The 15,245-nt window shown below is 38.7% G+C and overlaps 1 protein-coding gene across 8 annotated transcripts in view; it reads left to right on the top strand.

Annotated features, from left to right (window-relative positions):
- Positions 1-15,245, top strand: part of PEAK1 (pseudopodium enriched atypical kinase 1) — a 124,910-nt gene that overhangs the window by 40,766 nt on the left and 68,899 nt on the right. For 6 of the 8 annotated variants that reach the window (XM_074601046.1, XM_074601049.1, XM_074601054.1 and 3 more), the window contains one exon: positions 13,392-13,562. The exons of the other annotated variants lie outside the window; for them this stretch is intronic. The gene's annotated coding sequence lies outside the window, so the exon portion shown is untranslated. The remainder of the gene's footprint in view (positions 1-13,391; positions 13,563-15,245) is intronic. 8 annotated transcript variants of the gene reach the window in all.

Raw genomic sequence — 15,245 nt, 5'->3', positions numbered from 1 at the left:
TTGTAGTGCAACTTAGAATATTTATGAGCACATTTTTGATCTGAAGAGGTACACCCTAAAAATTCTGTGTGGAATACAGTCCATGCGTGTCTCCTGTGGGATTTCTGTTTTTTTCTTTTTTTCTTTTTTTTTTTTTTTAAACATATAATAGGCTATTTGGTATTTGAGATTCTGGAGGTTAGAAGTGGGCAGTTTCTCAGAAATGTTTGTAGAACACATTTTGTAGCAGCAAATGAACAGTATCAGTCTCTAGAACTACCAAGCCTTTTGCACTCAGCTAGACCTTGTGTAGACGCCTACAAAAGAGCAGGGAACTCTGCGTGTGCGGAGCCAGCCGGGGGAGACTGTGAAGCATTTTCTTAACACAAGATGTTTACTCCAGGGGGACTGTACTGTAGTGACCTTATCTGACCTCAGCTGGAATTCATTAAATACTCCATTAGTAAAGAACGGTTGCAACAAGCTGTTTCCTGCTGTACGATGATCAGGGAGTCATAAGGCAAGAGCAGCAGCGTTGCCTGTAACAGGTTGCTCCGTGGTGTTTTGGTGCAGGCACCAGCGACCTGAGGGCATCCCAAGTCCGAGGGGAGCCTTTTTTTTCAAAGACTGACCACTGAACTAGCTCAAAATGCATTCTCTGATGTCTGGGGAATAGTTCGTACTTTTGGAAGTGAATAATAAAGATCCCAGTTGGCTTTTAATATTGGAAAATAAAAGTAATTTCCAGGTATTACACTTAAAAATTTAAAAGTATAAGATAACTAGTGATCAATCTTCATCCTGCTCTACCACCACCCACTGCCCATTTATTTGCAATCTGTTTCACTGCCTTTATTTCTTTTCTTTTCTTTTCTAGTTAAATACAAAGCCAACTGGAATACAAAGGCTCATTAGTGTACTGCCTCTAGCATGGCTGTCTCTTTATAGATGGGCTAGAAAGTTACAAAATGCAGTGAAGTGCTCATTTGAGGGAGAAACAGAGCACACAGAAATTATTTCAGCTCTGTAAAGCATGAAGGCACAGAAATAAAATTTTTCCCTATTTTAAATCTTTTAATAATGCTTGAACAGTTCTGTTCCTTGCAAATATGTAGCATCACAGTGAACCTTCATTTACTTTCTATGTGATTTTTTCCCCAAAAAAAATTTCTCTACCTTTAAACACGCCTCTCTGTTTTCACTAGTCTAACATTCTTTCACCCTCTGCTCAAACGCATCTGAATATGCCACCAGTCGAACTTGAAAAGAATGCAAAAGAGGAATGCAGGGCGGAGAGCTGGAGGTATGGAGCTGCATCCATTCCGAATGATTACGTACATCAGGGCACTTCAAACCGGAAGACAGGTTGAGGGAGGCCTGCAAAAGAAATCACAAATCATAATGGCATAGGAAAAAGTAAATAGAGGTGATACAAAGGAACAAATTTCTTATCTGTTTGGTTTTTGTTGTTTTTTTTTTTTCCCAACAAGAACCTGGCAGCTCCAAACATGCACAAAGGTACCTCAGACAAAGCCGCTGAGCTGTGGAATGTCCTTCCACAGGATGTTGTGCATACAAAATTGTAAATGGGTTCAAAAGGTAATTGGATAAATTTATGAAGGAAAATTCCATGCAAGACTATTAAGTACAAAGACGCCACTTCTTTCTCAGGAATTCTCCAAGTGGCAAAGTGCTGGGGGTTGGGAGAGGGTTTGGAGAAAGTGCTGCTGATGATGCTTTTGTGCTCCAGGCCACTGTCAGACAGACTGATGGAGGAGCTGGACTTGGGGGCTGACCTGCCAGGCTGCTGGCATCTTGTAAGCCATTGCTGTCCTCTCAGGGATTTCCTTGCATGTTTATGATCCTTCTGATCTTCTTTTCAACATCTTTGATACTTGGCTACTTTGCTTAACGTGCAGTTTGTTGCCTCCGTTATTTCAAATGTCATCAGCTGAATCGTATCTTCCCTTCTCAGAAGAAGTCTGTTATGGTCAGTTAATACCTACTGCCAGTTAATAATTTATCCTGCACAGATGGAGCACTCTTACTTTTCCATGATAGTCAACTCCTCTGTCTCTAAAATTGCGTTTAGGAGTAAAATGTTTGAAAAAGTAACTTGTTACTTCAGCTTTTCCAATTTGGAGTTTTATTCTGAACTAACATATAATAAAATCATTTTCTAGAGGAGCATTTAGCAGATTTCTCTGTAGCTTTGGTAACTTTATTGAAGCATAACATTCTTTGAGGTCATTTCACCCTGGACAATCTCTTTAGCTAATTGAGCCACATCGCTTTGGCCCTGTGCTCTACACTGACCTGTCAAATTGATCTCCAAAGGTCCCTTCCGAGCCCTACCATTCTGTGATTCTCTCAAATTGCTCCTGTCCGGCAGCAGTTCTTATTTTTGATCCAGGATTCCCCCCTTACTGCTGTTACCTATTCCTTTCTGTGTATTCCCAGTCAACCGTTTCTCAGGCGTGGGTTGTCAGCTCTCCATGTTATCTAGTGACTCCTTTGTCATTACTGTTTTCATAGTACTTTAATATCCTATTTTAACTTTCTTGTTTTTCTTTAACTGAAGGTTTCAAATAAACATTTTTCTCTGGCAAGAGAGTTTAGAATTGAAGCTCCTCAGGTTCTCCCTTTTCATAGGAGTTCCTCTGTCAACACAAGTGTATAACTCCTGTGTTAAGCTTGATGCTAACGTCAGTATCATCCTTTCAATATTTATTTTTTTTTTATTTTGAGAAAATGCTCCATCCTATATCAAAGCCTGAAGTGATGCTGCAGCCAAGCTGTATTATTAGTGTGATCCCAAGCCAGAATTAGAGTGATAGTCACTGCCTATTGCCCGCTGTCCTTGCCTGGTTCCGTATTGCACAGCACCAGTTGTTGCCAACCTGCAGCTGGTTTATACAGCTCTGTCTGCCCAGCTGCCAAAACCACTCAGTGCCCAGCCTCTCTCTAGTAAGAGTTTAAAGAAATTATCTCCCTTTTCTTCAGTGTTCTGAAAGATGGAGATGCTTCAGATTATGGTCCAAAATCTCCCTGATGTGTCCGATTCGTATGCTGTGGAGAAGTGGTCGAACAGCTGTTGTTAAACAGCACAACGTTATGTTGCACATGCAACTTAGCACACAACTTTCTTCTCCCTGAAGAAAGGGAGACAGGACGCTGCAGGTCACACATAAAAGAATTTCAAGGTAACTTTGGGGGAAAAACTTGAACCATCAAAGACTTGCTGAATTTTGTGTCATTTAAATACCTAGTATGTATTTGAACATATTCTTTCAGAAATACTAAGTGCTTTATTTCTCAGCTTTATTTCTATCAGTATTTTTAACTGCAGTCAGAACAAGAAAAAGTACCTTAAAATACTTGAGGGGAGAGAAATACCATAGTGAGAAATCGCAAAGCCTCTTTCTAATACCCTCAGACCTTTGCTGCGGGGTGTTACTCTCACTCCGAGTGCTGTTTTGCCTCAAGGTGGCTTTTCAACAAATGCTACCAGTTTTGTTAAATTTGTCAGTGTTCAATTAGATTTTTATATTCAGAGCACTGTAAATTTTAACCTGTCTTCAAGGTCTGCCTATACTGTTGACTGACCCTACAGTTCTCGTCATTTTAACTGAGCTGATGTTCATTTTCTGACATTATTTCACTAATTCAGTGCCAGGAGTAACTGTTGCATTCCTTTGTCTTCTGGCTATTCTGACCAATTCAATTTGCTTTCTGCTGGAGCTTCTTGCTTTAGATTTACATATTATATTAATGCCTTTCTCATTGGAAGGTCAGATGGTACTTCATTGAGAATGTGTGGATTGGCTCTTGTCACGACCTTAATTTAACCATCATTTACGTTCTTGGAAGTACTCCATTTTTTGATCGATTTCATTTATCTTAATACCTGCTTTTAAGTAAAACTTTCACAAATTATAGCAATACACGGAAGATATTTTAGCATAATCTTTTGAAAATAATTTTCCTAAAAACCAGTGAATTCTTGCCCATACCAAACTTAAAATAATAGTGTTATAAAATGTCAATGCTGGTAAAACTATTAAAAAGAAAAGGAATTTTGACTAATGTCCTGTGTATGTGGCTTAACATTAAAGTAAAGATTGCATGCCTGACGTTAGTAATTAGAAAAAATCAGTTAAAGCATTTCTCTGTAGCTTCCTGCTGAATTAAGTTTTCTTTGCCTGGCCACAGCTGTGGGAAGAGCTCGGTGCAACACATCTCTGGAATGTTCCGGCTTTGTCCGGGTGCTGTTTGCACTCCGCTTCCAGCCACAAGCTCTCTGTCCTGGTGTGTGCTGGGTTCAAGCCATGTTTTGTGCTAAAGCTGACTTAGTTTTCTGGGCTAAATACTTCTGTGGCAACCCCCGCCTCCGCCTCCCCCTCGGAGAAGGGTAGTTTCAGTGTCAGTGAATCAGGAAGCTGGGTGTTTGACAAGGCAGGGAAATGGCAGGGTTGAAAAATCAAGATTCCATTCTGACAGAGGTCATTCCTGAACACACATCATTTGGAATGGCTTTCTTTTTTTTTTCTTTTTTTTTTTTTTTTTTTACTTTCTGGTTTAACAACAAATTGTACACTATTTGCAACACAATGTCAATCTGAAATTTTTTATTTTTTTTTTTTCTCTTCAGTTTTTCCCACCAAATGAATTGTTAATCTTTTTTTTCTTTTAATTGCCATCCACCAGAATTTTTACAGGAATTTTGTAATTAACTAGTGAATGCTCTGATAAAGTCTGTGCTAAGGGTCAGTCATAATATATACCAGCTTCCTGCCATATGACTTCACTTCCCTAAATGCTGGTGACGTATTCGATTTGGTTCAAGGGACACACAGGATCAACAGAGATGGATTCTCTATCTAAGTGTAAGGAAAGAACAAACTGCGTAATGAATTAACAGTACGTATGTGTACGGCATAACTGACAGTCAGCCCCTACAGGTGAAATGGCTTGCAGAGCGCTGCATTAACTTGCTGTCCTTTTGGAAGCAATATGCCCAAGAAGGAGGTGTTACCATTCAGACTGTTTATTGCGGTACTCAAATTGGAGCTCTACAAAAGTTCTTCCAAGTCCACTGGTGTTGGGGCCTGTCCTTTTGCTTTGTAAATGTATTAACCTATTCAGCAGCCTTAAACCAGACTCTCGTCCTCTTCTCTCAGGAAATCCATTTTGCAGCATTTTCTATGAACAGATTTCACACGGAGAATGCCACGCACGGATTCAGTCTGCCAGTTTCTTTTCATATCACAGTTCAATAAGATTTTCTAGTAACCTTTGCCGTACATCCCAGAGCGGTTGGTCCTGTGGGGAGGGTATTTGAAGCCGAGAGCTGGAGTCTGTTAATGGCAGGCTTGTTTGAGATGCAGCCTTGGAGTTATATCAAGAAATAAGGTGCCATTTCACATCTTTCTTTGTTGAATTGAAACCAGGGAATCAATGTTATGTATTCAAGAGCAAGAAAAATGGCATTTGCAGCAGGCTGTAATTTTATTTTTACGGTCCCAAGCATTCTTTTGTTTGCAATTTTGGCTAAATATATTCACGATACCTTGAAAGAGGGGTATATGTAGAGGTGTTTTTTTTTTTTTAAAATTGCTGGTTTTATTGTTGTTTCTAGCTTATATAAATGCACATATTCTGTAAAGATCGAAGGTGATCTGAAAAGAGGGTTTGTAAGAGATTTTTTTTCATTCAAATTATATTTTTGGGGGGAAAAAGAAAAGGAATTTTAAGTTTGTTCTCTCAGAACTTTGAACAAAACCAAAGCTGTACTTTCACACGGGATCTTATTTTTAGCAGAATTGATAATAAGCCAGTGAATTATGTGCTAACAAAAGTAATGTTAAGTATTTTAATAAAAATCTCTCCTCCTAGTTGATCACACACACACGCTCTGGTTATTTCATTAATTCTCCTGAGAGATTCCAGAACACTTTTCAAGAGCAGATCTACTTTTTTATACTACTATTTGAAATTATATATGGATTTTCTTTTAATGTCAATCTCTTCTGGACTACTTGATTTTTAATTTTTTATTTGCATATAACGTTTATAAAGTTAGATTATGACAGTACTGTTTCTAGTGCTTCTGACACAAGCTTTAAAGTCTGCCTTGCATGATCCGTCAACTCAAATTATTACACTTGCATCTTTTTTGTGGAGCCTGTGCAAGTAAAATATCTTTAATTTGTCTGCTATTTTATGGTGAAGTTCAAGGGAGAAGATAAGCCAGTTTGTTTGTGACAATTTTGAAATACTGCTTAATAAATTTATTTAAAATTTAAAAAGTTTCTATTATGATTGAAAGGAAAGGGTGGGAAGAAAACGGCAAATCCCGGTGTATGAAGCTGTAGAAGTCTCGTCAAAGTCTGAGTAATTGAGAAGCTTCAAATGATCTTGTTTATTAAACAAGGAATTAAGAATTAGGTCAGGGAAGACATGGGCTTTAAGTTGTATAAAACAGAATCAGAAAGGTCGTGAGAGATGATGACAAGGCACACGTCTCAGATGTGATTTATAGAGTTAAATGCAATGCAGTTTTTTTACATACGTGAAGAAAGTAATTCCCAGTATTGAGGGTAACTGGGGAAACTTTAAAAAGTCCATTTAATTTCTCAGATTCCTCAAATTTACACACATATAATCATTATTTGACACCAGTTTAATGTTGTCTATGTTTGTTTGTTACCTTTTAAATAGCAACAACATGTGAAGAGCAAAGCATTTATTTGCAGAGGGGAAAGAAAGAAAATGTGCGTAATATTAGAAACCAAAAAAGTAGAAGTAGTGTTCCTCAAATATTAAAAACATAAGTATTTTATGTTCATACTTGATGTGCATTTTCTTTAATGAAAAAATGTTTTATGAGATAATTTGGAGAAACCTGGAAGAAAAGTCTTTCTCTGTTAATCCTCCAAAAATAAAGGTTGTACCATTCTTGTGCAAGTAGGCAAATACTTCTGCGGAAACACTTTGGAGGAGAAAAATAGCAGAACAAATGAAGGCCACAAGGATTTTTGCCATTTTTCATCAGTGATGTGCCCTACCATATGCTACAGGCAGAGGTTATCCCATCATGATGAATTGCATGGTGGTAGTATGTATATCTGTACATATAAATGAACAAATATGTTTTAGGAGGGTTATAGAGAGAGATTGAAGCTTAAGAAGCTTTATTAGCCTGTGTGTGCTGCTGCTTAAGGAGAGGATTGCAAGGCATATTGTACTTTTCTTTTTTTTTTTTCTCCTTGCTGATGAATGGATCTTGCCTGGGATGGCTGATACAGACAATCCTGCTGTCTTAACCCACTTTTAAAAGGTGTAGCAGCAAGATGCAATGTCACATGTGTAGACGTGTGTATACAAACACACACAATGTTCAGGATTTTTGGTGAGGTGAGTACAGGGTATTGCAGCCAAAACTAGATTCTGAGGTACTTTTAATAAAAAGAAAATCTAAAGTCCATGACACTCGTATTCAAAAACTTGTAATAATTGTATCATGTATAAGGAAAATCACTGAAACTCTGTGACTATACTTCATCAGCATTCCTCCTTCTCTTAGCACTCCCCTTGCTTATCATTGCCAACGAGATGCTGTAAGGAAATACTTCTCTGCATTTCTTTTGCTTCTGTCAATCTGTCAATCTGTGATAATGATGATCTTGAAACTGTTCTGCAATGGCAACTTGCAGTACTTTGGTAAATTGTGGCTATTGTCAGATAAATTGCGGCTTTTGTCAGGTAAATTGCATTGGTAAAAATTTTCTTGATCCCTAAAACTTTCATTTATTTTCCCATTAAATATATATATATATATTTTTTCCCCAACTTCCATTCTTCCCCTTTAATCTGTAAAGCACAGTATATGATGTGGTTTCTTTGTTGATTTTAGAGATAATTTTTAGCCTGTCAAAGACCTTCTGTCTCAACAACTTTGAAACAAAGATTTTTAAATAGATGATAAAGTGCAGCTGCCAGATTAACAGACATAAGAAACTGGAAGGGGAGGATCTCACAGATGGTTCTAATACAACTCGGCAAACAGCAAAGGAGTGTGGTGGTGGGTGGGGGCGTGGATTGAAATTCAAATCGTAATCCCAGTGCAAGTTTTGGGTTTCATTTGTGAAAGAAAGTTGCATAAACAACCATTTGAGGGTTTGGGGTTGTGTGGGGTTTTTACTGTTGCTTTCAATTTTTCCTGTTGATGATTTTTCCTTCTTCCTATATCCCTATGTCCATGTTGCCACCTGAGGCTTGTATTGCTGTGCCAGGAGTCCTCCTCTAGAAAGCCACATTCAGATATTCATAAGATTTTTGTGAAAGTGAAATACCAGTAGAAGCCTAAATTGTCAGTAGCTGTTGAGATAGGAAATTTTGCTTGTTGTTACAGCAAAGAACCATAAAAATGATGCCGTAGACTTCTGTTGCTTTATTGACAGGTGCTGTTCCTGTTGCTGTCTTCTATCCCAGAGCCACCCACACAGGACTGTACAGCTCTGTGTGAATTCATAGAATCATAGAATGGTTCGGGTTAGAAGGGACTTTAAAGATCATCCAGTTCCAAACCCCCTGCCCTGGGCAGGGACACCTCCCACCAGACCAGGCTGCTCAAAGCCCCATCCAGCCTGGCCTTGAACACCTCCAGGGATGGGGCAGCCACAGCTTCTCTGGGCAACCTGGGCCAGGGGCTCACCACCCTCACAGTGAAGAATTTCTTCCTGATACCTAATCTAAATCTTCCCTCTTTCTGTTTAAAACCGTTACCTCTTGTCCTATCATTACACTCCCTCCTCATCTTTCCTGTAGGCCGCCTTTAGGAACTGGAAGGCCGCTATAAGGTCTCCCCAGAGCCTTCTCTTCTCCAGGCTGAACACCCCCAACTCTCTCAGCCTGTCCTCACAGCAGAGGTGCTCCAGCCCTCTGATCATCTTCGTGGCCCTCTGCTGGACCCATTCCAACAGGTCCATGTCCTTCTTGTGCTGAGGACTCCAGAGCTGCACGCAGTACTCCAGGTGGGGTTTCACTGGAGAAAAAAGTTTCTTTTGGCTAAGCTTGAAACTCTCCTCCAAGCTTTAATAAACCATGTGTTTCTTTAATCTATAGGAAGTTTGTACTACATGATTCATTCATAAGGATGGATGACTAGTAGTACCTTCTGCCTTCTGTCTGCAAACTTTCTCATCTTATTAAATAATAGTAGGTCTGTAATATTAGGCCAAAAATTAATGAAGAAAGATTGCACGAGGGAAGATGCAGCTGACCGGCTAGATAGTCCCTAGTGGTCTCAGAATTCAATCACTAGTTCTTCTTGACATGACCGGGGTTTTTTGGTGGGAGAATAAGGGTAGTTGGTTTTGGGTTTTAACCATTTCAATTCAGACATGCCATGTTTAATATCCTGAGCTTGTTTTTTAATTTTGGTAGCTCATGGCAAGGTATTTTATTTGGTAAAAGAAAATATGTTCCCAATGCACATACCCAAGATGATGCCCAGGTACGGTTAGCAGGTTTGTGTTCTAGAAACAGCTATAAGATGTTGGATTTTCTGTTCCGTTTAGGGGTCAGCTGGATGTGGTCACAGAATGGTGGGTAGATGTATATTCAGAGTTCGGTTTTAACCTGTGCCTGGATGATCAGCTACAAGAAAGATAGCTGGTGGTTCTTCTGGGCAGAGAACCTTGTCACTTCATTTCCAGAACCAACGCAATTAATGCCTTTACTTTTTTCCTCCTCTTGCTGATCTTTACTTTCTTCAATGAAAGGAATAGTGTTCTGAGAGCACACAGACTTTCAACCTACACTGTAGCCCTTTGGGATGTGTCTTCATCTTGCGGTGTCAAAAGCTTTTCAAATCAGTAGTTCAGGAGTAGCAAATCCTTCAAATGCATGAGTAACAGATACTTGTTTTTAAGAGTCCTTAAGCATGAGCGAGTCATTAAGTACTTCCTTTCTCTCCATGAATCAGTTCTATTTTAAACAGTATATTCATGCTATACTTAATATTTTTAAAAGTAAAAAAAGTTTTTACTTTTAAACTCCCTTTTGCTGAGTCTCCTCTGTACATCTATGGATTTATATTAAAAACGTAAATGTATCTGGAAAAGAAGGCATGTTCCCTGTACTGATTCATTCCCTTTCTCTGTGTCCTTTGAGTGGATGTGGTCTGTCTCCAGCATTTCTTCACTCCAGGAGACAATTTTGAAGTGAAGAAGTTATTACTCTCCAAAAACAGAATGCGTCCCTCTTTTATTAACCTGATCAATGGTCAGGTAATGCCACTTTAAAAAGCCATCACCCGAGCAGCCTATCTACGTGTACAGTAATAACTAACAGCAATATCCCCTCGCACTTCAGAGGCAGCTCTGGAGATTTTTGTCTTCAGATCAGTATTTTCTGTGCCAGGCGATTCTCGCAGCCTCTTTGGCAAAGCCGTCATGCATCCATTGTGGGCAGGAGGCCTGTGAAATGTCATTGAAGGAAATCCCAGGATTTAATGAAATGCTGTGGTTGTTGATATTGACCCTGTGATATAGTGTTATGCTTTACGGATGCAGCCATTTTGGAAATAATCTGTTTCTCCTCTCTACTGTATCATGCAAAAAGGATAACCTAACATGCATATTTACAATTATGTATTTTTACTGGGGTTTTTGTCCAAGATATCAACATGCAGATACATTAAATAGCATAGGTGTTGCCAGAGTCGTCCTAGCTTGGCAAATCTGACAGAATCTGAAAGCAAAGAGTAACTCTTATGATAAAAATCAGGCAATGTACAGAGCACAAAAGTATCACCAGTCATTCACAGCCCATGAAGAGTTCCCTTGCAGTCAACATTAATTGGAAAAATATTTCTCAAATGGCTTTGTTTCCTTGTGGATTTGCTTCAGTTTTTGCCTCCTTACACAGTCAGCAATCATAACTTGTATGGTGGTTTTTGAAATGTAGACTTCCTGGTACTAATCTCGTAATTAGGTGGCCTTTTATTCCTGGGCTGTCACTCAGATTGACAGGACAGATAGCTCGCAGCCTTGGCGGTTGCTAGAAAGTAGGGGATGTTTTGCAGAAATGGCTTGTGATTCATTTGTTTAGCATTCCTCACTCTTTGTTTTGTGAGGACAGCTTGGATGGGACTGAGTCACATGGCAGCTCTTTTCATACCGAGTTTCTACTGCCTGCAGCCTCTGTGGAAAGCCAAGGAGAAAAATGGAGAGGGATTTATCTATATCTTCGTTTACTCCATCCATAGTAATTGCCTAATAAATATAGAGCAGCAGCTAAAAGGAAGGATTTCATGTCATCTTTATCAGTTAACTTAAAATGATGTAAATTAATCTATAGTACTGAGCACTGAAACGTAAGTAAACATAGAGTGGTCAGGGTTTGCGCCAGGGTTTGATCCTTTTCTTTTGGAGTAGTAAATTCCATTTTCTAAGTCAATGTGCTGTTTGTGAGTACAATAACAACTTTATATATGACCTCCATACCACTTGTTGACTTAGCTGCCTTTTAATATGCAATATACCTATGTTGGAGATAAAATGTTTTCTGTGGCACCTATAAAATATAATGTAACAGCAGCTCTAAAAAGCACCTAAATGTTCTTCAGGAGCCCCAGGAACACCTGATTTGTATAAATCTGTGGTAGTGAATCTCGGCCATCTCCAGCTGTGCCAGAGTTGTGGGTGGAAAGGCAAATGGCAAGCAAACCCCTTCACCTAAGTGCTCTACAAAGACTGCAGAATTTTAGGACAGAAGTAAAAATGCCTACATGCAACTGGTGCTAGAAAATGGATGTAAATATTGGTATTTTATTATAGTATCACAGTTTATCTACATTTACAGAAGCAACATTCTTCAGGGCTGTTTTTTCTGAATTCATAGAACTCGATAATACACAAAAAAATTTTGCTGCTGAGTGAGGTTCTCAATACAACTGAGGACTGTGGTATTCTCTCACCACCCTTTCTGGAGGCTTTGCAGGGCTCTGTTCTTCCCCTATGCCATATTTCTGGCTAATCCCATCTGCAAAAGCAAATTGGTTGGTAACTGTCAGACAGGTTGGGAGGAGAGCATTAAATCTTCTCCATCCAGAGTAAGGTCTTGACTTGTCTTTAATATCTCCATTTAGACAATGAGCCACAAGTTGAAGTTTCAGACTAAATTAGTGGCTATTCCTTTATCTGTCTTCATTAGGAGGGTATTCACCCTTCTTATTAATTACATTTTTAAGCACATAATGCGTGTTTCCTGTTATGACGGCTCTTACTCATCTCACCTTTTGTTGCTCATCTGCAAAGCTATTTCAGTATCTTCCTTTCAAATGCCCTAAAAAAATGTTTTGTTGTGATAACTGTTGTCAAGGCATTTTGCTTATGCCACTCAGCAGTTGATGGTTTTGCTTGTCACACTCATGAGAGCTGTCTTGCTATTGTGTGGTCTGTGTGTGCTCACCAGACTGTCATTTCTTTCCACAGAAGTTATAAAGCGCTTTGCTCCATGTTATCTGTGGCTTTCGTAATACAAATAATTTCTTTGGGCATTTGTGTTTACTTTCTTTCCACCAACTTTGTCATCCACAAATGTGTTTGTACTTGAAGTCAAGGAAGCAGAATAGTGGGAGGGTGGGCGGGGAGAAGGAGAGGAAAAAAAACCAACCCACAAACAAAACCCCAAAAGAATGAAACAGTGCTGTCTCCTGGAGTAACTTAAAAGCCCTCTGGGAACGTTATAGAGGCACAGCCTGGACAGTGTCAGAAACACACAAATACCTCTCTGCTGCTCTATGAAGAGATGAACATGCCTATAAATGTCTCTGACTTCAGTTATGCTGGATTAAGATGAAGGTTATTTATTTGAGTAACTTACTGGAATGAAGGTCTAGCCACCATGAACTGCCTATACACAAACATAAGTAACATAAACCAGTGTGCTTTTGTTCTGTTAAAAGATGTAATAAATGTAGTTGGTTTTCTTTTTTTTTTTTCCCCCTAGCTCATTCTTTATATTTTGTTTGGAAATTGTAATTAAAAATAAGAAAATTGCTAAGATTGCCTGCTATTTTTATTAGGAAAAGTCATAAATTATACCAGCTGGCTTCTATAGACCATTCTTCAGTGCGTGTGCTCTAACCCATGCTATAGGTTGGCTATAGAGTGGATAAAATTAAAAGGAGACTGCAGCAGAGACGGGTGGTCAGAAAACAAATTTGAATGCTAAGGCGGAGAGGAAAAGGGTCTGGTGTGGCAGCTGTGCAGCCAGAATTCTGAAAAGAATTCAGGTGTCTTTATGTAGCATTTACGAGATCAGGAGATGACTAAAGAAGGAAAATTAACAATAAATCACGCCTGAAGTTTGTCTGAAATAACATAATTGTTTATCTTTTACAGAAAATGTTGCTGTCCTGACCAGTAGCCATGAAGAGAAGGGAGTGAAGCAAATTTGTGTGGAGAAGTAGGAAGCTTTGAAATTTTCAGTGGGATTTATTGCCAGTAGCTGCAGACGGTTTTGCAAAGCCAACCGTTGGTGTTAGAATGGATGAAATGGCTCAAACTTAAGCGGTAACTAATTTTTCTGACATCTTTTTATTTCCCTAATTCAGTATCATAAGATAACTTCTATGGATTATAGAGGATATTATTTTACTCCTACCAGAGTTTAAACAGAGTATCTTAGAAGAGCCAAACATTGGATGAATCTGTCATTTTGTGTGTTTTATTTATTAGCAAGAAGTTGGAATTTTAGCATCTGATGGTTTACTTGGTAGTTGAACTTTCTTCCTGAGGGTTCATCCCATCTCTTCAGCATTGAAAAACAAAATTAGATTTTGCTATTACTCTGTTAATAACTCACTTCCTACCAAACACCTAGCAAAACTGCAATTCCGAACAAGTTGTAGAAGCATCTCTGTACCTGGTTTTAGTTACATGGTAAGTAATTTGTTGACTTCTGAAACACACAAAAGATAAACTTGTATAGTACACCATGAAGGTTGCTCATTTTTGCTAACAATCAACATTTCCTCAAAAATCTCTTTTCTTTTTTCCTTCTTTTCTTTGCCGTTCTGACTTGTTTATCCTGTTCTCTGCCCTTCATCCATTCATAATCAGGAATGAAACATCTAAAATATTTTTTTTGTCTTATACTTAAGACTCGTACTATGTCTTCACTGGGTCAATGTACTAGTCAGGAATACAAAAATGTGCTACGTTTTAAAGTGGGAGTAGAATCATAGAATAGTTTGAATCAGAAGTCATCTAGTCCAGCCCCCCTGCAAAGCCAATAGCTTCTCCAAGCTACCCCATTGTAAGCTCTGTCCCCTTGTAAAAGTTGTAAAAGTGGCTGAAGTGTAACCAATCACTAAAACCAGAAGGTTTAAGAAGGAAAGGGGGGGAATTACCACACCTCTAACAGTCCAAGATGATGATTCGATCTGTTTTGAAAGAAGAGGCTAAAAGAAGGTCTTCATGCACTTCTCAAAGCCTCGCTGAACCTGTGTACAATAGAATTTTCCTTAGTTTGGTTATATTGGTGGAAAACAGTAATGTAACTGCATATATCAAAAGTGACATATCTCCATGTGTCTGCCATTTGGCATGAATAAAAATCTGTTGTGTTTTTGTTTGCTACAATTTCAAAAATGCTAAGAATCCAGATTTTCAGACATTTATAAATGTTCCTTCTTACACTACCCTCTGCTTTTGAGAGGGAGAGGGAACAGGTCTGGCAGTATTTTTATGTAACTTTTGTTAGAAAAATTAGTACTGCATTTCTGAACCTTAGAAGTATAGCTGTTCTCCCTTTTCCAGTCCAAGTACGGTATTTATTCCACCCATGTATCTGTGTTAAAACTTTAATGGGAGAACTGTTAGTGCCCTAGGATAATTCTATCCTAATTTCTGTGAGGTTTAAAGGCAGGATTTTAGAAAATGTTCAGCATTAATGTCACTGTTATTACCTTGGCATGTCTTTATTCAGCCGGTTAGAAGATACAAATAATTTACAACCGTCATCATTTTAGAGGAAAAATCCTCAGAAAACTGAAAGGTGATGTTTTGTTTGTTACCTTGTACATTGCTGTCTGGCAGAGCAACTTCTTTTTTATGCATCCAGCCTTTGTCAAAACAGCACTAACTGTAAATCTACCTGGGATAACAGCTTCAGCTGAGGAAATAGGTTCCCATGATTGTTGCTGCATTCAAATTACTATTATTTAGCCAATAAAAGTGACAATCAGTGGCCCT

The sequence above is a fragment of the Larus michahellis genome, chromosome 9 (genome assembly GCF_964199755.1).
Source record: "Larus michahellis chromosome 9, bLarMic1.1, whole genome shotgun sequence".
Taxonomy (NCBI): domain Eukaryota; kingdom Metazoa; phylum Chordata; class Aves; order Charadriiformes; family Laridae; genus Larus; species Larus michahellis.
This window is presented reverse-complemented; position numbering and strand designations above follow the sequence as displayed.